Source organism: Stomoxys calcitrans, chromosome 1 (genome assembly GCF_963082655.1).
Source record: "Stomoxys calcitrans chromosome 1, idStoCalc2.1, whole genome shotgun sequence".
Taxonomy (NCBI): domain Eukaryota; kingdom Metazoa; phylum Arthropoda; class Insecta; order Diptera; family Muscidae; genus Stomoxys; species Stomoxys calcitrans.
The window spans coordinates 9,348,270-9,357,576 of NC_081552.1; positions in this window are offsets into that span (position 1 = coordinate 9,348,270).

Sequence of the window (9,307 nt, forward strand, 5' to 3'; positions counted from 1 at the left end):
ATTCTAGGGGACGTCCCACCACTATTAAAACGCCCAAATAGGACGTATTTGCTCACCAAACAATTTGGGTCTTAAAGATAGGGAACTAATTATTTATTGTTTTTAGGGCCAATACCCCAAACCGGACATATTTGCTGACTTTTGCAATAAGGAGTATAAATGAGATTAGAAAACGAATTTGATATCCAATATGGAGGCTAATGGCAATATGGGGTTCAAATAAATGATATATAAATATATGGGAATAGAGCACTTTGCTGATATATTTTCCGGGCTTGGGGATTTTCCAAACCCCAAAACACCCCAAAATCGGGCATATTTACCGACCATTTCAATGTGGAGCTTAAATAAGAGGTATTGGAGGGTAGAGCAAAAATTGATACCCACTTTCGGAACCAATTTTCTGGGGGTCTACCCCTTCCCCAAAATACCCTACAAACAGCAATTTTTTGCTGACCATCGCAATATGAAACTCAAATAATGGTGTTTGGGAGTTGAATACGAATTTGATATCCAAATGTAGGACCACGTATTTAGAGCATCACCCCTTGCCCAAAACACCTCCCAAAGGGTAAATTTTTTTTTTAACTCCCCTAAACCGATGGCAATATGGGGTTTAAATAAATGGTATTTGAAAGAAGAGCACGATGCTGATATTTTTTCAGGGCCAAGTGTTTGGAGGACCACCGCACCCCCTAAAACACCCCTAAATCAGATATCATGAGAATATCGAGCTGAAACAAAGTATTTTAAGAATTGAGTACACCTTACATCCAAACTTAAATTCGTAGACCAATAAAGATCACATGGGATTCAGATAAAGGCACTTATATTGTTAAACTGTTTGTCGAGCGATATACTATTTTCGTAGCATGGTATTTCACTTAAAGTTCTTTAATTGTCGAAAATAAATATTCCAAGGAAACTTTTGTTCCATATAAACTTTTGTTCCATATCCATACTTACAATAATAATCCAGTTGTTGATATTGAAAATTTCTCTCTTCTGAAACCACCGATAAGTCAAGGCACTGTCACACTATTTAAAGCCCTGGGCCTTGTGGCCAATAAGAAAAATTATACCCTGATTCGTTTAGGGCGTGAAATCCCATTCATATTTTTTACAACCATGCAAGCACACATACAAATATATGTTTACTGTAAATGAAAGAATGCGGTAGTCAAAAGAGCCAAATATTGGCAACGAAGCCAGCGGGGCTAGAAACCCAATAAATTGTAAAGTTAAAAGCTTCGAGTATGGGTATACATAGCAATTGCCAGAGAGGTTCGTTTTTAATTAAGCATACGCCATATTTTAACAAAATTGCATGCAGCCACCACAATGATAGCCGCCACAATCGAGTCTTTGTGATTTCCGCTGAATGCAAGGGAATCATTGCGAAAAGCCAATTTCGTGGGAAACAAACTTCAAAATTATGGTAACTAAAATATTTTTTTTTTCAGTGAACTGCAAAAAACAGTTTGCTACCAAAGGACTATAGGTTGAATTTTTGGGCCCTGGGGACGACATGCTTTATGAGTGTGTGTGTGTGTTTGAAACTTATTGGTTGCCCAAGGATTATGCCGTTGGAATCATTGTTCAATGATATTTGCCTATTTATTTGCTGACAACTACCTTGGTTTTTATAGCATACATTTGGGAGTTGACAAACAAGAGCAATCACAACGAGAGACATGATTATAGTCCTACTCGCAGCCGTTACCATCATTAATCGGTAAACATTTTTATAGGTTATTAATTATTAATATATAAGTGTATACCAAGTGTATATTTTTGCTACACACACAATTTCCAATCAATTAATTTATTAAGTTGCTCTTCACTCTTTTTCCTCTGCTTTGCATGTAAATGGTTGGGTATATATATATTCACCACTAATGTTCCGTATATGCAACTCAACTATGTATAAAGCAGTATCTCTCGTTCGATTTATGTGTGTTTTAGAGTTGTTTTAATTGCAATTATAATAGTTGTTGTTGTTTTTCAAACCACAATTTTCCATTATTGTTTTTAACATAATGAAAATGTTATTTCGCTACTTATAACGGGAAAGGAAATGAATGCTTGGCAAAAAATGAATTAGAAATACTAAAGACATTAATGGAGTGCATTCAATCCAATGTTGAAATAATTGAAATAACCTCTAAATGAAGGTGACATAGAAAAAGCATGGAAAAAATATTTTTTATTAATGTTTTATGGGTTTAAACAATTTAAGGAACATGGAAATCATTTTAAACCATGTAATGAAATGTTGGCCATTGAACGACTGATTAGAAAATGGCTTGAAAAAAAATAAGTGGGAAAGAGCAATAAAAAAACTTCCTTTTTCTTACAAAATACCAAAGGCTTCAAGCTGAACAATTTTACCATACCAAAAAAATCTGTTCAATTTTTTTTGTGCCTGTTAGGGCGGAGATCACTTATTTTTACACTTTTTGTTTGTTTCTCTTTCCAGAGGAGCTCAATGATCGGAGATTTTCTTTGCACACACCAACCACTACGGGCCGCGTCTCGTAATTTGATTAGAATTACTCATTGGCCATATAAGATATGAAGGCTCCAAGGGCCCTAGGTACGTATGTTGTACTTATACCGAATTTATTGCGAAAACGCCTTCATGATGTAAACACCATATTAACCACGCTCGACAACCCTGTCGGTTAGCTTTACTTTTCCCAATACATGTGTTTTTGTGTAATGCAAGATTTTTTGTCCACACAATTACACTACCACCATGCCATACATTTGTATTGATGACTTCGAACGCTAGACAACAGTTAAAAATACAGGAAATGAGCTTAATAAATGGGGCGAAAAGGTTAGCGAAAAGGATATCCAATAGTATCGACCACGAGGATATCCCAAATCCATCTGTAATGATTGTATAAAACGTATATCGAGTAGTCAGAATGACTTGCCAGAGTAGTAACCCAGCTGAAGAATAACAAGGCAACTGGAACCGATGGGTTGCAAACAATCGAGGTGACATGCTCATCAGCTCGGCTGTGCAAAATGTCTATAAGACAAGACAGTGTGAGCAAACTACAGAATAATTAGACTTTTTCACATACCATTCGAAAGACCTCCGAGCGTACGAGATATTTCGGCGGCGGTAAACCTGATAGATCTATCAAGACCAGATATTTACTCTATGCAAAATTATGATGTTGTGCAAGTTTTCATCCAAATCGGATAAGAATTGCGTCCTCGAGAGGCTCAAGAAGAATAATCGGGATACGATTACTATGGGAGCTATATCGGGTTTTGGATCGATTCGGACTATAATTGGTACAGCTTTTGATGAACATAGGAAAAGTCATCGAAAAATCCCAAATAAGTAGGAGGGAGATACTTATACAGGTTAGTGGACACGAAGTGTTACCAATTCAAACGTTAACATTTTTGGTGTGAAAATATTTTCATTGACACAAATGACGAATATGGACGTAATCTAAAATTCAGAATCCATTCACTTTTGTTCGACATGATCGGCATTTGGCTTGGCTATTGGTCAGAGCCGGTCGAAATTTGCAAGCTGCACGATTGTAAACTACCGGCATTTTGGCTCATTTCCGTACAATGGCCTTCTTCAGCGATTTCATACTAGCATATTTTTTTTTAAAAGGCAATCAGATTGGCATCTGGCGAATTTGATAGCCACTGTGTGAACGAAATGAGCATTGTAACAATGCAGATTCTTGTTGGTACATCCATGATCTATGACCGAAAAGTTTGTGTGCCCACTGCTCCAAAGCAGTTTCCACAATGTTTTTCCGATAATATGACGCATTTACTTTGACGTCAGACCCAAAAAATGGAGGCCACCGTAGCGATGAGGATGGAATGTCCGCAGTGGCTATCCTATCCTAATGGTGGCGACATTTGTGAGATACCATGACACGTAAAGAGGTGTCGCACAGCGGTACGCCGTTCGGAATCGGCTATAACAAAGAGGTCACTTATCATTGAGCTAAAAATTAGATATGTAAGAAGTTTGCCTCTGTTCCTTAATAAAATGTTTATGGGGCTCGATTGGAGAGTGGCCATCGGCGATCACAGCTACCAACAGAGTTGTCAGTATGAAAATAGGGACGAAGTTTTGGATTTGGGACTTAGGGATGTGATGGTGATTGACAGCAAAACTTGGGGAAATTTGGGGAGGAATTTTCAGTTGAAAACCCACAACATTCGGGCAAAAATGAACGGTTGCCGTCGTCATGGAGTTCGAAGCCATCAACACAACTACCTAACGAGGTCCATAAAGTGGCTATATAAAACTAAAATCCGACTTTATGAGATCAAAAGGTCAGGTTTATATACAAGGAATACGAAATCATCAAAAATTGTTTGGAAAAATTTTTATTTTACCATTCGAGTTCTTTTCCTGGCATCTCTTCTTAGGCAAAAAAGGATATAAGAAAAGATTTTCTCTGCCATTAGAGCGATATAAAGATATGGTCCGGTTTGGACCACAATTAAATTATATATTGGAGACCTGTGTAAAATGTCAGCCAATTCGAATAAGAATTGCGCCCTTTGGGGGCTCAAGAAGTAAAATAAAGCGATCGATTTATATGGGAGCTGTATCGGGCTATAGACCGATTCAGATCGTAATAAACACGTATGTTGATGGTCCTGAGAGGATCCGTCGTACAAAATTTCAGGCAAATCGGATAAGAATTGCGACCTCTAGAGGCTCAAGAAGTCAAGATCCCAGATCGGTTTATATGGCAGCTATATCAGGTTATTAACCGATTTGAACCTAGTTCGACACAGTTGTTGAAAGTAAGAATAAAATAAGTCATGCAAAATTTCAGCCATATCGGATAGGAATTGCGCACTCTAGACGCTCAAGAAGTCAAGACCCAAGATCGGTTTATATGGCAGCTATATCAGGTTATAGACCGATTTGAACCATGCTTGGCAAAGTTGTTGGATATCATAACAAAACACGTCGTGCAAAATTTCATTCCAATCGGATAAGAATTGCGCACTCTAGAGGCTCAAGGACCCAAGATTGGTTTGTATGGTAGCTATATCAAAACGTGGACCGATATGGCCCATTTACAATACCAACCGACCTACACTAATAAGAAGTACTTTTGCAAAATTTCAAGCTAGCCAGCTTTACTCCTTCGGAAGTTAGCGTGCTTTCGACAGACAGACGGACGGACATGGCTAGATCGACATAAATGTCGCAACGATCAAGAATATTTATACTTAATGGGGTCTCAGACGAATATTTCGAGTAGTTACAAACAGAATGGCAAAATTAGTATACCCCCCATCCTATGGTGGAGGGTATAAAAATCTATTTCGAGTAACATTCCATAAAGATGACAAAATTGAAGACATATATAACATCACAAATATACTTAGTTTGAAGGTCGAAGTGGAAGCTCTCAAACCTCAAACAAAGCTTATTCCACAATGTAACCGATGCCAAGGTTTCAACCATACAAAGCACAACTGCCAAAGGGAAGGTACTGCATATTGCGAAATGCCAAAGACTATAACACCAAAATGTATAAACTGCAAAGGTAACCATCCTGCAAGCTATGGAGGCTGCGGGGTAGCGAAAGAATTACAAAAATTAAGAAAAAAAGGCCTTGCTTCTAAAGAACCAAATAAAAATTAAAGAAGCAGTGAAGCTCAACAACCGAACTTAAATGTACGGCATTATTTTACACAGCAGGTACCTGTGACATCACAAGTAAGTTGTGAAGTATCTAGGCCAAGAACTATTTCTCAGGTGACAAATGCCAATTGCCAAAAACTTCCTTTAGAAGTTTTGGCTGTGATTTAAAAAAAAAGTTAGAAAAAATTAACAGAAGGCTGGATTTCCAGACCGCAATAAATAAAAATCTAATGAAAAAGTTGAATGCTATTGATAAACATGTAAATTTGAAATGTTAAAATGTCAGTCCAACGTATTGCAGCTTGGAACTGTAATGGTTTGATAAACCGCGTCCACGAAATAGAATATTTTCTTAGAACAGAAAACATCGATATTCTTTTACTGTCTCAAACCCATTTCACAAAACAATCATTTGTCAATTTTAAGGCTATAAATTCTACAACGCTTTACATCCTTCTAAGAAGGGGAGGACTATGAGGAAGAAAGGATTGTGCAGGAAATGTTCCAAATAGCTTGTGAGTCTATTAGTTTGAGGCAAAATAAATCCTTTAACGTAGGAGAATTATGTTCACCACCAAGACATTCGATCAATTCGAGACAGTACATGGATATGCTTAAATTCGTGCTAATCACTTTATCTTGGGTGGATATTTCAACGCTAAAAACATACTGTGGCGTTCCAGAATAACAACTACAAAAGGAAGACAGCTATGCAAGGCATGTAAATCATTCCAATGTGAAATATATTCAGGCAATGAACCAACATACTGGCCAACAAATAGAGAACTTATACCCGACCTTGTAGATTTTTTCATAATGAAAAATATTTCAAAAAACTATATACAAGTTCAAAATTCAACATCATTATCATAACCTGATCATTCTCCAAAAATAATAACCGTCAGTGACACAATAATAGAAATTTCCTTTCAACGAAAAAACCAATTAGCATTTCTTTAAACACACTCTCAACGAAAAATTCAAAATAAATATGTCTCTGAAAACGTCTTATCAAATTGAAGAAAACTTATTGAAGCTATTCAATGCTCAGCTTTTCAGCACATCCGAACTAAATAATTTTGCATGTAGCAATTTTCCTAAACATATTAGAGATTTATTGTATGAAAAACGAAAGGCTAGAAAAAATGGCAACAACAAAGAACACCACAAAATAAGAGAACATTAAACAGACTTGTCATGGAACTTAAAAATGCCACAAAAGAAATTAGAAATAAAACAATGTCGACCAATGTACAAAACTTAGCAGCCACCAAAGAAACAAACTACAGCTTGCGGCGAGCTAAAAAACCCCTTCAAGAGTGCAAGCCTCAAATACCTCCAATTAAAAGCGTTCATGGCAACTGGACCAATAAACCTCTTGAAAAATCTGAATTGTCTGCGGAATATTTTCAAAATATTTTCCAATCGTTACAGGCATCTTCCAATGAAAACCTTTGCAAAATAGCAAGATCGAATAACCAACAAATCAATCCTGCTAAGTTGAAAGAACTTGTACACAAAGAAAGCCCCAGGATATGATTTAATTACGGAGAAAGTAAAGAAAAACTGCCGTTAAAAGCACTAAAATACTTGTTATACAAAATAAACGGCTGTTTTCGCCTACAATACGTCCCGTTATCTTGGAAAATAGCCGAAATAATTGTAATTCACCAACCTGATAAAACGGAAAACGAATCAAAATAATACAGACTTATATCCTTATTACCGATAATATCGAGAAAAAAGGCTATAGCCTATCATAACTCAAAGAAACTTAATTCCTGAACACCAATTTGATTTCTGAAACCATCATTCTACTGTACAGCAAGTACATCGAATAATCGATATTGCAGTGAATGCTATAGAAAACAAACATTCCTTAATGTAGGACAAGCTTTCGATAAAGTATGGCACACTGGATTGCTGTATAACGATCTCCCTAAAGAATGCAGCGTACCACAAGGAAGTGTTCTTGGGCCAGTTTTATTTCTTTTATAAACCAGAGATATTCCAATCCCTACCCACACTTCAACCATAGCTATATTCGCTACTATGTACCGGAGATTCTGAAAAAGAAGCAACTGCAAACCTTCAATGTAAGAAATACATGCATATTGTAGCAAATGGAGAATGCATCTTAATGAAAATAAATCAGTTCACATGATATTCACAAAGAAACACATATCACCAACTCCGATATATTTAAACAATGTAAAAATGTCTTATGCAAACACAGCCAAATACCTTGGAATGACCCTTCATACCAAAATCAGGTGGAAGGAACATGTAGAAAGAAAAACAAAGAAATAAAATTGAAATATAGCAAACTATTGACTGCTAGTTAAAACAGAGTATCAATAAAGAACAAACTACTGATATACAACCATATGAGCGTATGGAATTCAGCTTTGGGGCTGTGCTTCAAAGACCGATGTAGAAAAAATACAAAAAACGAAAAATAAAATCCTGCGCACCATTGTCAATGCACCGTATTATATTAGAAATGCCGATCTTCCCAGAGACTTAAATGTGAAAACAATAGTAGAAGAGATCTCCGCCGCTAACCATTTTGCACCTTTTGTATAAACGACGAAATTTCCAAATAATTTGCATACAAAATTATTTGTGGATTTATAGATTGTCCCTAGATAGGGACAAATAATGTTTTACCCCTTTTTAAAGCTTTAGTGTTTTAAAATTCTTAACTAAAAAATAAATTCTTTTTGTTCAACTTCTGTTAAATTTTCATAAGAATTCGTATATGAATCTATGTCTAAAAGACTAATCATTTCTAAACTATAATTATACTTATCTAATCATTCCGTTTGTAACACTTCGAAATATTTGTCTAAGACCCGATATTATGGATCGTCTCGACGTTCTGAGGATTGAAAATGAGTCATATCGGTTTTCGTAGAGACCTCCGTAAATACCGTATGCAGTGGTCGTGAATCAAATTTGGCTTGCGTAATGTGTCTGTATGTGAGTAATATGCCAACCCCGTGTTTGATTAACGATGTTCTTAGTATGTCGAAGTGGTCCATCGGCTAAACAGAAGAAAGGCGGATTGGGATAAATTTCGGCACAAATTTAGCACGCCTATCCCTTCTAGACCAGAAAAGGAAGTGGAAACTACGGAGGATATAGACATAATGGCCAGGCGGATCACGATGGCCCTGAATGACTCTCTTGTGTCAGGATGTCCTAGTGCCAACCCAAGGGGCAAACTCTGACCGCCATGGTGGACCCCAGAGCTGGTTGGTCTAAGGTAGGACTGCAAAAAACTCTTCAACAAAGCAAAAGCCACGAGAGAACCACACGATTGGGACATCTATGAGGCTAAGCTAAGAAAATAAAAGGGCGAACTGAGAAAGGCTCAGAAAAAATCCTGGGTAAAATTCTGCAGCCCCGTGGAGGATACTCGAGATCCTCGAGACCTATTATGGTATGGTGTATATTCAGAAGTCGGAGAATGTATGGACAATGTCTAGGGAGAAATCACTAGAACTACTCGTTCGTTGATACACATTTCCAGGGAAATTCTCCAACGGACAACGTGGCGATAGAAGAAGTTGTCAATGGTATGCATTCGTCGAAGGCTATTAGGGAAATTGTGTCTGAGCCGAAAATCCTTTGGGCGATAAG